At 37.4% G+C, this 13766-nt stretch overlaps 1 long non-coding RNA gene across 3 annotated transcripts in view; it reads left to right on the top strand.

Moving 5' to 3' along the window:
- Window positions 1-9699, top strand: part of LOC144667739 (uncharacterized) — a 30139-nt gene extending 20440 nt beyond the window's left edge. For all 3 annotated transcript variants that reach the window (XR_013573363.1, XR_013573362.1, XR_013573365.1), the window contains 2 exons: window positions 3977-4072; window positions 8522-9699. This is a non-coding gene — a long non-coding RNA (uncharacterized LOC144667739). The remainder of the gene's footprint in view (window positions 1-3976; window positions 4073-8521) is intronic.
- Window positions 9700-13766: the final 4067 nt, after the last annotated feature.

Below are 13766 nucleotides of genomic sequence, written 5' to 3'. Positions count from 1 at the left end.
TCCATTTTCATGCCAGTTGAACACGTGTAACAAAAATGTTATTCATATGCAGGCGTATTATTAAGTTCATATTTGCTCAAGTCATTTGAAGATTAGTGCATACTATTTTAGTTAAACAAATGTTAACTTATAAACTGATACCTCTGTGTTCCTACAGTAACGAATGGATTTAGAATTGTATTTCAGTAGATTCACAGGGATTATAAAGTCATTTGGGGGTGTTAAAACTGAATAAGAATGTACAGGATAAGCATACAGATTACAAATAATTTGTTACACAGAGAATGACATATACCTTGTGATTATTACAAAAAGTGATGTGATTTAGCAATTCTGATGACATAAACCACAAATGTGAAACTTAAGCACTTTGATCAGTCAAACCCCAAAGCCTACCTTAAGATCACTTCAGAGTATCTCATAATTCTGTAAATACTTTTTGAAATTTTACAATTATTTTTATTCCATTTTGTGTCCTCTTTGCTTGCAGTGCTTTGAGATATTCATAGGTGATTAAGATTCACATTAAAGATTAATGACTGTGGCATAATCACTACAAGTGCATTGAGAAAATTGCATTGAAGTACTGGGAGAAACAGGCAGTGTTACATTGGTATATATTAATTAATAGCTGGTCTTATTTTAAATAAATCAGTTGGTCTCTGTTATCAATTAAAAAATCAAAAGAAAATGTAGTATTATCAATAAGCTTGGTGAAAATCAGACACAATCACTTATTAGTCACCGAGAGGGAGTTTTCATCTCGCAAGGAGGCACAGAAGGTTGCAATATAACTCTGCTGTCAGGTCGTGATCTGATGGGAGCACAGCGATGTGAAGCCTCCCATAGACTGCACACGACATGAAGCACAACTCCAGTGTAATGTCAAGGTGGGCTTTCAAAAATGTTCACTGATGCACTGGGCATCTTCTCAACTGATGTAGTTTTCCCTTTAAATTGTTTTGAGAGCCTGGAACCAGTCTAACTATAATCTTATTCACTTAGCCTCTTTCTATAGTTATCAAAATACATTTTCCTTATTTTACTTAAGATATAGAGAATTGGTTAATGAAATGTTCTCTTTGGTCAGCATTAATTTTAAACTGTTCTAATGATACCAAGAACAAAAGCACTATTTGACCAAATGAAAGGTTCTTGGCAGAAATGGAAAATCCAGCAAAGAACTCAGGGAGACCTTGGACAGTCCAGGAATTTGATAGACTGCAGTGTAATCATTGTGACACAGTAAATGTCAAGTTTTGGCCTGAAATTCAATAAATGAATGAATGAAGAGGTAATTTTGAATTCCAGGATCTTGAACTGGGCACAACACTTTAGGAAGGATGTGAAGGTATGAGAGAGGATGCAGTAAAGATTCACGAGAATGATTCCAAGGATGAGGAATTTCAATTACGTGGATATATTAGAGAAACTGGGGCTATTCTCCTTGGAGTGGAGAAGATTAAATGAGATTTGATAGAGGCTTTGGAAATCATGAGTGGTCTGGACAGCATAGATGAGGAGAAACTGTTCCCATTGGCAGATATCCAGACCAGAGGATGCTGATTTGAGATGATTGGCAAAAGATGCAATGGTGACTTGAGGTGATAGCTTTTTTACATACAGTGAGTGGTCGGGATCTGGAATGTACTGCCCGAGAGTGTGGTGGAGGCAGATTCAATCGAGGCTTTCAAAAGAGAATTTGACAATAATCTGAAGAGAAAAAAATTGCACAGTTATGTGGAAAAAGTAGAGAAGTGGGACTAGTTGAGTTGCTCTTGCAGAGAGCTGGCACAGACAGTATAGGCTGAGTGGCCTCCCTCTGTTTTGTAACCATTCTATGATTCTATGATTTTACCGGTCAAAGTCAGAAAAAACTAAAAGTTTATGTTGAAAATGCTTTCTCAATTTTCTGAAGAAGATTCATATTTGACCTGAAACATTAACTTTGTTCCTGTCTCCACAGATGCTGCCTGACCTGCTGAGTATTTCCAGCAATTTATGCTTTTATTTCAGATTTCCAGCATCTACAGAATTTTGCTTTCTCACTTTTGATATGATGTATTTATAGAAAATGTACAACTGAGCATATAAAACATGAATGAGAGATTATGGGTCTTCTATTCAAGGTCACCTTTTGATAGTCCATCGACCTTTTGAATTGAAGGTTAAAAATGAATACAAAGAAAGGGGCTAACGAGCACTTTATATTGGTTTTAAAATACTGTCTAGTACCTGATAATGACCAGTGAGATAGATGGCCATTTAAGTGTACTTCCTTTGATTCTTTATCACACCAGTGGTTAAGGGGCCATTATCATTATACAAAATCCTTTTGGTGCACTTAAGATGGCACCACTTCATGGTTCTTTGTGGCTGCTTGGTTTAGTCTATTTGGGTAGCAATTTAATGATTGGAGTCATAACTTAATGCATTTATTTTAATATACATTCGCAAAGAAATTGATGAACTTCTGATTTTGATGCTACGGCATTAAGCTAATTAAGGCAGAAGGTGATCAATATAACCACAATAATATGTAAAAATAATTTTATAAATAATATAAATTCACTTCATATTAAATCAATATATCAATGACGTGCACAAGGAAGCACAATCGAATTTATTTGGGTTGTGTATCTTCACCTATCAGCCAATCTTCAGCTCCTGATAAGTCTCACCAGATTCCTTCTATCTACCTTGATTTTGATTATTCAACATTTTGCTCTCCATGGTGTGAAATGGTCACTTCAGACACTTTGGGAAGAAAACAGAAATTGAAAAGATACTAGTACCTGTGCAAAATCACTTTTGCTTGGCACACATCCCCAAAAAGCATGAAATAAATAAGTAAATTTTTTTACAGGAACTAGTAATGGATACGTTAGCAACATTTTTAGGGTCTATTATCTTAAAAATTAATCTTTAAAAGAATTTCTGTGATAGACCCTCAAGTCTTCAAATCTCAAATTGGGTTTCTCAGAGGATCAAGTAATCAAATCAATTTACTCGATTATTTCACAGCATGCCCACTAAAAATTGGAAAGGGAGTGCAAGTGTGTCAGTTCAGTAGTTATCGGCGAAGGGGGCAACCTATCGTAGATCCTCTATCCTAGAAACCCACATCTATTCTGTTTATTTGGTACAAATGCAAGCTGAGGGAAAATGACAAGTGATTATCAGCCCAATCACCATAGTTACCTCAACCACGTGACCCCAAACAACCTAAACTCTGTCATTGAATTTCCTGAGTGTAACGTTTTGATATTTTGAATAAAAATGCTTGTTGCTTTTCCTAAATGTGACTGTATTTTTACATTGGACAATTTCACATTTCACTGGAAAAACACAATATGATAGTATTAATATTATGAGTAAATGGTGTAGTTGACAACTTTCATTTATGTCAAAATACAATCCACTTTGCATCACAAAGAGCAATAAACAGCATGGTAAAAACTACAGTCATTAAAGGATTGAATAGTCAACAACACTGAGGAAAAAAACACTATTGTAATATTTTAACATAACAAATTGCAACAAGCCTGTTAAGATAATAGCAAGCAGGTTTTGTTTTTTCACTAGAATTCGGTGAATAAATAATTTCCATACAAAATTAACTGAAACAGATCAGACCCTTGGCTTTTAAAAGAATGAATAATCACCAGGTATAAAATATTTTCATTGCCCTTTTGTCCTTTTAATGAAAATCAATTTGATATTTATCAGAAATAGAGACAGCAGAACACATTTCCATCATTTGAAAAGATGAATGGCTTTGGATTCACAGTTGCAAATCCTCTCTGGGGGTGCAATCAGTGATTTCAGCATTTTTATTGACTATAGGATTTCTCAAGCATTGGCCACTAATGGATTCCATCAGGAGTTACCTTTTCTTTGGATTTCCATGGTGCTAACTGTTTTCTAAGTGTTTTTACTTTGTATAACCAGAGGACTGTTTTGTCTGCATTCCCAGAACAGATCAACCCATTTAATGAACACATGACACTGAATAGAACTGAGCTTTCTAATCCTTCACTGACCTCCGGAGGACCGTCGTGGCACAAATCAGGTAATCTAACACGGTAAAGTAGGGAATTAAACTCTCATGAAGCCAAAGACGTTCCTGGGTCCTGCTGTCCACCAGTTAAAAGTTTGAATCAGACTGGCTGTCTTAAAAGTACATCACCAGATCAATCTGTGTTTCTATTTCTTGGCAGGAAGTGCACTAATGCACGCTGAATTAAAGGATTTTTGGCAAGAATATGTGTAAACAAATTTGCAATGGTAAATTCATGAATTCCAGTAGGTAATGATCTCAAATCCTGCTGATCTGATAGTAGAAATAACTGGAAAATTAAATACGAGTAGTACCAGGGCTATCACTAGAAGTAATGCCCTGAATTTAATTTTTGGGAATCATATACTTTCATCTAACATAATTGTGGTATTATGAATTATGCAAAATTATTGTATATTTTTGACATGATACACATTTTTATCCTATGGGTTTCATCATCTGCACACGACAGGATAGTCCAGCTACAGATCTCTCAAATTTGGGCTTATATTGCAGCCCCTTTGTGTGTGAAACTGGGCACTGACAAATTAATATTCCATTGATGCTTGATCATTTCAATTTGGAGTCATATAAAATTAAATTTGTATCATCCTGCCAGCAGAAATTTTAGCATATATTTAGCACTTGAAATGAAATTGCCACTTTAACTATTGCTAAGGTATATATTTTTTATTATTCATTCATATTGTGCTAAAGGCATGTAACGTGCAAAAGTGCAATAATAGTAAGTTATTGATTAAACCAATGATTAAAAATCAGAACTAGAGAGACCTGATCGTGCAATGGGTTAACTCTAACCCTTCACCTGTTGGTCCAATCTGTCATAGGCCATTGGCCATAGGGGATCAATGTGAATTGAGTTTGAACAGTCTTAATGCAGTTCTTACTATGCAAGGGCATGCAGCACCAAATTTCATTCTCATGCACAATTTGCATATTGAAAGTCTAACATAAATATAAATTAGAGGGTACAGGATAGGTTGGTGTGGGGACTGGAAAAATGTCACATTGGGGCAGTAGGGGTCATTCTTTTAATGTTGAAGCTAATGGATATGTTGGAATATTGCCCGTAATTTACACAAGGCAGTGTTAAATCTGACTTCCTGACCTGGTGCCTGGTTCTGAGTCTTGGAGCCTGGAAAGGCAAGAGTTCTATTCGCCAATGTGAATATCCCAGACTTTGATGAGCACAAAAATTTATTAAAACAAATACTGATTAAGGCAAGCTAACTAGTTAAGATTTATAGAACTATTAACAATAATGCAGAAGTTTGACCAGGCAATAAACAGCCAACCTGAATGTTGTTAAACATAGAGGCATGTTGCAGAAGCTTTTAGTCTTGCACTCATCAGGACAAATGCAAGAATACCACATTTCAAATTATGACAACAATTTATACTATAGGAGAAAAGGGTGCTGTTTGGTTGGCCGTTTGACTCTAATTATCTGAGATGTTGCCATGGAGAAATATCAGCTCTCCAAGCTCTCAGGTAATTCAGAAAAAAGGTACAAGGATTGAATATATTCTTTTTGTTTGCAGAGAATGAGTCCCTGCATGTGAATGTATATCGTTCCTAGCAAGCGTAAATGATCCAGGTTATGAGTTCAACTGATTATCTTAAATTGATTGTTAGTATAGCTATTAGCACACTCAGAATTGTTCAGAAAGTGCTATCCAACCACAGAATCACATCTAACAGTAGACATTTTGTTTTGGTTTTTGCAACTACAAGCTGGTTGAGTATGGCCTGTACTCTGCCTATCATGAATGACTGAAGCAGCATGTTCTTTCGCTTGAGCATAATAGGCAGAGTACAGAACATATAGTACCAATGCGTGCTTGCAAAACCCAAAGCAAAATGTCTACCATTAGCTGTGATTCTGTGACTGGGTAGCACTTTCCGAATGATCCTGAGTGTGCTAATAGCTGCAGTAATAACTAATTTAAGATAATCAGTCGAGTATTGCTGAAAAAAGAGATATGTCTAAGCTTTTTGTCTTGCATTCATCAGGTCACATTGCAAGAATACCAATATAAGGGGAAAACAACAATTTGTTTTCCCCCTATATTGGTGTTCTTGTGAAGTGCCCTGATGAGTGCAAAACAAAAACCTTAGATATGTTCTTTTGTCAGCAATACTCAAGTTCTGTACTGGCAAACTATTATAATCAGTTAAGCTCATAACGTGGATCATTTACTTTTGCTGGAAGCGACTTACATTCACACACAGGGATCCACTCACTGCAAACAAAAGGAACATGTTCAATCCTTGTCCTTGTTTTGAATTATTCAGGAGCTTGGGGAGCTGATAGTTCATTATTGCTTTTTCCATGGCAACGGATTCAGCTAGCCAACCAATCAGCATTCTTTCCTACTGTAGTATCAATTGTTGTGGTCATTTGAAATTTGGCATTCTTGTATTTATCCTGATATCTGCAAGATGAAAAAATTTGGCATCATGTCTCTCCTTTCAGAAAAAAATATTCAACAATTACAAACTGACCATAGTTAAGAAAATAAATAACTGAATTTATCTAGCACCTTTCACAATCCACGGGCTTCCCAAAGGACTTTACAGCCAATCAAGTATTTTTAAAGAATGGTCACTGTTCCAATGTAGGGAAACACAACAGTCAATTTGCACACAGCCTGCCAAATCTTCAGCTTGGCGAGCAGGGGCGGGGCCCACTTGCCGAGGCGTAAAATGACATGAGGTGTCGTAGGGGGTGTGTCCTGACATCACTGTGCGTCATTCAGATTTTCAGTTCGGCGGGCGCGCAGCCGACTAAAAGGCCTGTTAAGGCCATTTAACAATCAAATCATTGACCTGAGCTGCCCGTCCAACCTTAAGGTTGGCGGGCAAGCGAAGAGCCCAGGCGGCCTTTGCATTTTTCATGGAACCTCATCCACGTGCGGGATGAGGTTTCATGAACATTTTTAAAGTGTTGGAAACTTTTTTTATTAACATTAATGGACATGCCCCAGCTCATGTGACAGTTTCACATGAGGGGACATGTCCTTAAACTTTTTTTCTCCCTTTATTCAATGTTTTATACGTGAAACTAATCTCCCTGAGGCACCTCTATGTGCTCAGCGTTTCTGGGTGCGCGTCACGCTGGGTGGGCCTTAATTGGCCCGCCCATATAAAATGGCACCCACCCCTGCCCTCCCCCGATGGGGAGAAAATTCTAGACTATTTGATTTTAGTGATGTTGGTTGAGGGCTAAAAGTCAGCTAGGACATCATAGAGAAATTCCCTGCTCTTTTTCAAAAAGTCCCATGTGGGATCTCTTATGTCCACCTGAAAGGGTAGATGTAATCTTGGTTTAATGGCACCTCCCTCTGTACTGGATTGAAGTGTCAGCCTAGATTTTATGCTCAAGTCCTTGGGGCAACATTTTCCCCCTGTGGGGAGGAAGTGCGGGAGCGGGCGCCAGCAGGCTTGTTTCCGCCATTTTACATGGTGGGCTAATTAAGGCCCGCCCAATGTGACATCCGCCAGGAAGTGCTGTGCGCTCCCTGTGCGGGGGGTGGGATTCCCTCAGCTGGGGGTGCGCTCTTTCGCACATGCGCACAAAAGAGCGCACAGATCTCACTGAGGCAAAGTGCTGCCTCAGGGAGATCGGCTCTGATTTAAGACTTTCAATAAAGTTGATAAAAAAATTTCCCTGCCATGTACCCTCATGTGACATTGTCACATGAGTTGGGACATGTCCATAACTTTTATTTAAACATTTAATTACATTTTAAATACCCTCATGAAACCTCATCCCGCCCATGGATGAGGTTTCATGTTTTTTCCGAAGCCCACTTGGGCTCCCGGCCTGCCCGCTAACCTTAAGGTTGGACGGGCAGGTCCATCAATTAGGTTAATTAGTTTTTTAATGGCCTTAATAGGCCGAACTGAAAATCAAAATGACGCGGGGTGACGTCAGGACGCACGTCCAACGTATCCCTGCGTCATTTTATGTGTCGGCGAGTGGGCCCCACCCCTGCCCGCCCACCGGAAAAACCTGCCCTTGGTGTAGGGCTTGAACCCACAACCTCTGACCCAGCAGCAAGGGTGGTACTACTAAACCAGGGCTGACAAGTTATGTTATATCTTATTGTGTATTTAACATAAAACAACAGTGGCAAATTTATGTAAATAAATTTATTTAGATATTGTAATAAGGTATTTGCTATCTGAAAATACATATATATTAAGGAACTGGGCACAGGTGAACATTTGTCAGAACTGTGCAAAAAATGAAAACACAAAGTATAAAGCAGCACTGTCTCCTTAACATTCCTTTAACATTCATATCAAAATTGTTTCTGGGATCAGGACGATGAAGTGAAAATCAGTAACTTTTTATTAAAAGTGAATCCTTATTTGTATTTTTGCAAAATAAAGAAGGAAAAACATAATTAACTCTGTTTCTGATTATTTTCATAGGAAAACCCTCTAAGACTACTTGTACTCAAACTTTGAAAGGAGACATTCCAAGAATATTTCATATCATTAGCTTTCAAAAGGTGTGGCATTTGAGCTCAACAATCCTGTGAACATCATAAATGAGTTTGGAGTAATGATTCCTTTAACAACATGGAGGATGGTAAAAGTTGGGGGAGTTGTGCCATTTGAAGATAACTGTGCCAAACTGCTTTATTAACTGTGCCTAGGTACTTTGTGTAACAATGCTAGTATGTAGTGTCAATATTCTGATAGAAGTCAGTCTATTTTCAATATCCTAAGCCTGCGAGTTACTCTCACTTTTTATCGATCTTGGTGTATGGAATGGAGAAGAATCGTTAAGGCAATTCCTGAGGCATGTAGTCAAAGTGTTTCTTCTTTTTCTTAGGTGCAATAACCTCATCATTTTGCTATATGAAGGATTCTAGTATGGTGACAGCTTTCAAAATTTAAAAGTTTAAAAAAAAAAGTAAACTTTGTTCTTGATGGGTGCTAAATTGTAAAGCTATATTTAAAATATAATCCTTGAATAATTCATTGCTAGCAGTTTCCACCTCTGTAACTCAAAATGCACTATACCTGTGTCAATTTTGGTTTAGCAAGTAATCTTTTGTCACTTTGTCTTCCATCATGTTAAAACATACAATAGCTTTTATATTAAATTATTTTGCATACTAAAATATGTTCTCTAAAATAACAGTTTTAGATTGCTATATTTCATTAGTTGTATTAAATAGATTATAGAATAAGAAACCTGAAATGCATACTGAAGATTTGTATGTAGTCTTGAATGTAAATAATGTTACAATGCATTTAGTTAAAAAAAAAATGCTGATTATTTTCAGGGTCATTTCCATAACACTGCAGAAGCCAACTTCATAAGGACCTTTACACCTCTTTTACGCTGAAATCTAACCTTGTTTATGAATTGAATGGATTGTGGTGTGACTGAGATTAACAAGGTCCTTCTTCTATACTGGATTGTATGACATATAATATCCCCCACCAGTGGTATGCTCCTGACCTCTCTGTTAGGCAGAACAGAACCGCACTAATGGAGAATATATTTCGGAGTAAATAAAGAACTGTTTATTGTAAGAGAGAAAAATGGACAACAGCAAGCTAAATGAACAGATGAAATAAAAGAGTGTTATATTCTCGTTGGTATTTTAAAACTGCTTCCAAGCCCAACATAAGAAATACTCTGATGAGCTTTGATGTAAGCACATCAGTCTACATTCACGGGGTTCCGTTTCACTGCAATGACCTAACTATATGGTTGAATGGAATGAACTAAAGATGAGCAGATATTACCTTGACCTTTATAATAGGGAATGTTCATGTTACAAGTGTGTATTTTTATGCAAGTAATTTAAGTTATTAACTGTAAAGATCTTCTAATGTTTTGGTAGAAATTTTGGGGAATGCAGTGGGTGTGGGTGTGAATGAGCTAGATGCAACCCTTGAGCTTGAATGGAAGTCTGAGGCACTCTCCATATTTGGCCACGGGCTTCATTTCAATGAAGCAGGCGAGCTGCTGAGAGCAAAAAAGTGGATTGCTTGCTTTTGTGTGGTGGAAGATTGGGCCACTGCGATACTAACAATGGCCCTCAGGTAATCGAGGAAGATGGCTGACCAGGAGTGGCCTGGGGGTTTGGTAACTGGGATGGTGAGGGAGGAGGAGGAAAAAATGGCCCGGTCAGATTGGGGTGGGGGTAGGTGTCGGGAGGGAAATCAATAACTGGAGTAGCAGTTTGGGAGCAGCAGCAGTCTTTTATTATGGGGTTGGGAGGAAAATTCTGTTCCACATTCAGATAAATGTTTTTATACTTTTTTAATTAAAAAAATCTTACTTTGGCTGTGGCCTGACAGGTCTTTAATGGCCAACTGTTTAGGCTGCCTGTAGGCTTGACTGTCTAGCTAGCAGGGACTGGCTGCCTCAGGACGAACCAGTATTGTGGTGAGGTCCTCAAACAGGTGTTAGGCCCTTATTTGCAGTGCAAAGGGGCTAATGCCTGTCTTAGGCATAGGCATTGCATGGTGATTTTTTTGTAATTTTCACAATATGGCTGATGGTGGCACACTTCCTGCTCACAATCCACTTTTGTTTCCTGATTGCCAGACAGTTGGGAAGCCATTTAGTGCCGGCAAAAAAAAAACGGCGCTGTACCGCCACATTTCTCATCCAAGGTCTCTTTGTCCAATTGGATGATGCAAAAGGCACTTGATTTCTTTTAAAATATTATTTGTTTGCCAGGAGACTCCTGGCAGTACAGCCAGCAAATGGTTCTTTCCCTTCCCAGCAGTAGCGACTGTGCTAACATTGTCTGAGAAATTAATTAAACACATTTTGGCCTGATAAAGGTTTGTTTTTTAACAACCAAAATAAAGAGAAACTGGTTATTCTATGAAGCTAGTGCTTATAACTTCAGACAGGGTTCACATATTTGTCTATCCCACACACACAAACAAAGAAGACAGAAATTCCTTCCAAAAATAAGTTAATAGAAACCAGTTTTAATTTAATATTAACACACAATGCTTCTTGTCTGTACTCACTCAAAAATAACACATGTACATAAAAGACACAATAAACTGCTTCTAGACACTAGTTAACGGAAACTAGTTTAAATTTGTCAAATTTTGGCCCCAAATGAAATTTTAATAAAAAGAAATCAAATGTAAAAATATTATAATTTGCAACATGACGGATCTGGGTCCATTACACTTCAGCCATTATGTATTCTTTACATAATTATCCACTTATTCAGTTAACAGCAGCAATTAGGAGAAGATTTAAAACTAGATTAATTTTCAGTCAATGGAAAATTTTGCATATCAGATATTCACTTTACAAGAGTATTGCAGTCAACTGAACTTCAACCATGCTGTTACATTAGAATTTCTTCCACATGTAATAATATATTCAGAGTTTCATGATGTCTATGCTTTATTATTCGTGGCATTTAAATCAAAGCATTGCTTGGCCCGTAACCAAGTGAATCATTGAAACAGAGCATTAAGCAAAATCTGACATAGTATATTGCATCTAACCCCGAAATGTTGGCTGAGCCTCTTTTCTCCTGGTTCAGGAGCTCCCTGTCTGTACACTATCGGTTAGGCAGCTGAGAACTTGCCAGGACCAACTTCTACCCCAATGTCTTTTAGTTGATAGATAACTGACAATCATCTCTATGTACTAACTTTGTAGCTCTGGAATTATGCCAAGGATACCAGCATAGTAATGTTTAAATTCTTCATCTGAAATCCCTCCCTCCACTGTTTTATCAGAGGACTTAAGTCATTTATGTTAAATGGGTGAAACCTCTACCATAATAGGCGAGAGAGAAAATTTCGATACAAGTATCAAATGTCCATACTGTACTAGGTGGGTTCAGAAATATGGTTTTTATTTCTATGAAAATGTTGCCCCTCCATCCCCCCCCTCCATCTTTGAAATAAATAAAATCTTAGTTGATTCTGTGATCAGATGCCAAAATAAGAATCATCTGTACTGAAGCAGAATGGTCAGAAATTGTGGTCAGCCTTCAAATTAACATGGGGATAGAAATAAAGAAATTAAGAATAAATGAATCTCTTATCAAATGAGGATCAAAGTGATTACTTTGCATGGATATAAGGACTTAATTTCCTAATCTATTACTTCAAGTGAGGAAAGGGCAATTTGGCACACTCAACAAATCCTGTCTCTTTTTGAAAAAATATCTTTTGTACCAAAAGATATAAAATTAAAATTGGGAAGAATGTGGGAATATATTGAGAAGATACCTCTTAGAAGCATTTCAAGTAATAAAGCATCACAGAGTTTATAAAAAATGTAGCCTAGCAAGCTAACCAATTTTAAAAGCAATCATACCCTAAAGAAGACTAACAGTCACCTTCTCAGGTTAATTAGAGATGGGCAAAAGATATGAGCAAAAACTGTGCATTACCACAATGACTACAGTTTAAAAATGCTTCATTAGCTGTAAAGTGCTTTGGAATGTCTGGAGGTAATGAATGGTGCTATATAAATGCAACGCTTTTCTTTCTGTGATTGGCATATAAGTATCAAACAAACTCTACTTACTGCATCAGAATCTGGGCCTTACCACAACTATGTCAAGCTTTTCCTTCAGTTTTATTGGCACAAGTGTTACCCAGAAAAACTGGGAAGCTATTCAAATCCAAATAACTTGAACAGTATCTGACCATTAATTCCATAGTGAAATAATGGTTTGGCTCTCTGTGAGGAGAAACAGTAAAGACTCTGCTAATATCATTTCTTACATCTTCGTAAAAAATGACATCACTTGCAAGATGTACAGCTGCAACCATTAAAGTTTCCATTGATTTCATCTTGCTTGCAGATGACATTCTACATTATCGCATCTTGCACATGATAAAATATCACCAAATGATATTGTTGCTCCGGACAGACAACTGCATCTTCAAGAATAAAAAAGGGTGAGGAAGGAATACCTTTTGAAGAGAAGAAAGTTCTTCCCTTTATTTTCTTAAAGACAAAAGAGCCATCGTGGTATTTCTTATCCAGAGAGATGAACTTTCTCTTAGTGCCATGAGAGTTAAATGAGAGTTCATTTTTTCTTTCATTCTTAATGCATTAATAGGAAGGTGCACTTTCTGTGAGAATACTTGCATAAGGAATAATATACAACTGGGGGGACAATCAGAATGCAACTACAAAAATGTTGATGGATCACTTGCTAATCAGCTTAATGGAAAATGAAAGCAATAGAAATAAGATGTTGACAGTGCATCATCATTTAAGCATCCACAAAGCAGACATATTGCAAACAGTTTCCCTCACTGACTATGAGGCGCTGATCATTGTAGATGGTAAGGAGGAAAAGGCAAATACTCTTTTTAAGGTGGAAGTGAATTCCATAAACAACAGAAGATCCAGAAATCATGGGAAGTAATAATAGCAAACACAGCATTTCCAAAATCTGCAGAAAGATAGGAGAGAACGTGGGGAACTTGTGGAGGGAGAGATCCAGAAACATGGGGGAAGCTGAGATCCTGACGAGTTTAATGCAAGGATCTCATGATTATTTTTGAAATTTAATGTAATTTAATTTAGCTTCAAATTTAATTCAGCCAACCAAGTTGATAGGCTGGCCAGCTGCCAGATGGGAAAGCCAGTGGTAGTTGGCCCCATTTCCTCCAGACAGATGCTGGCTTGAAAGATCCCTTCTGTTCAGGT

This window comes from Cetorhinus maximus, chromosome 25 (assembly GCF_964194155.1).
Source record: "Cetorhinus maximus chromosome 25, sCetMax3.hap1.1, whole genome shotgun sequence".
Lineage (NCBI taxonomy): Eukaryota > Metazoa > Chordata > Chondrichthyes > Lamniformes > Cetorhinidae > Cetorhinus > Cetorhinus maximus.
The sequence above is the reverse complement of the archived record's forward strand: the minus strand, read 5'-3'. Positions and strand labels throughout refer to the sequence as shown.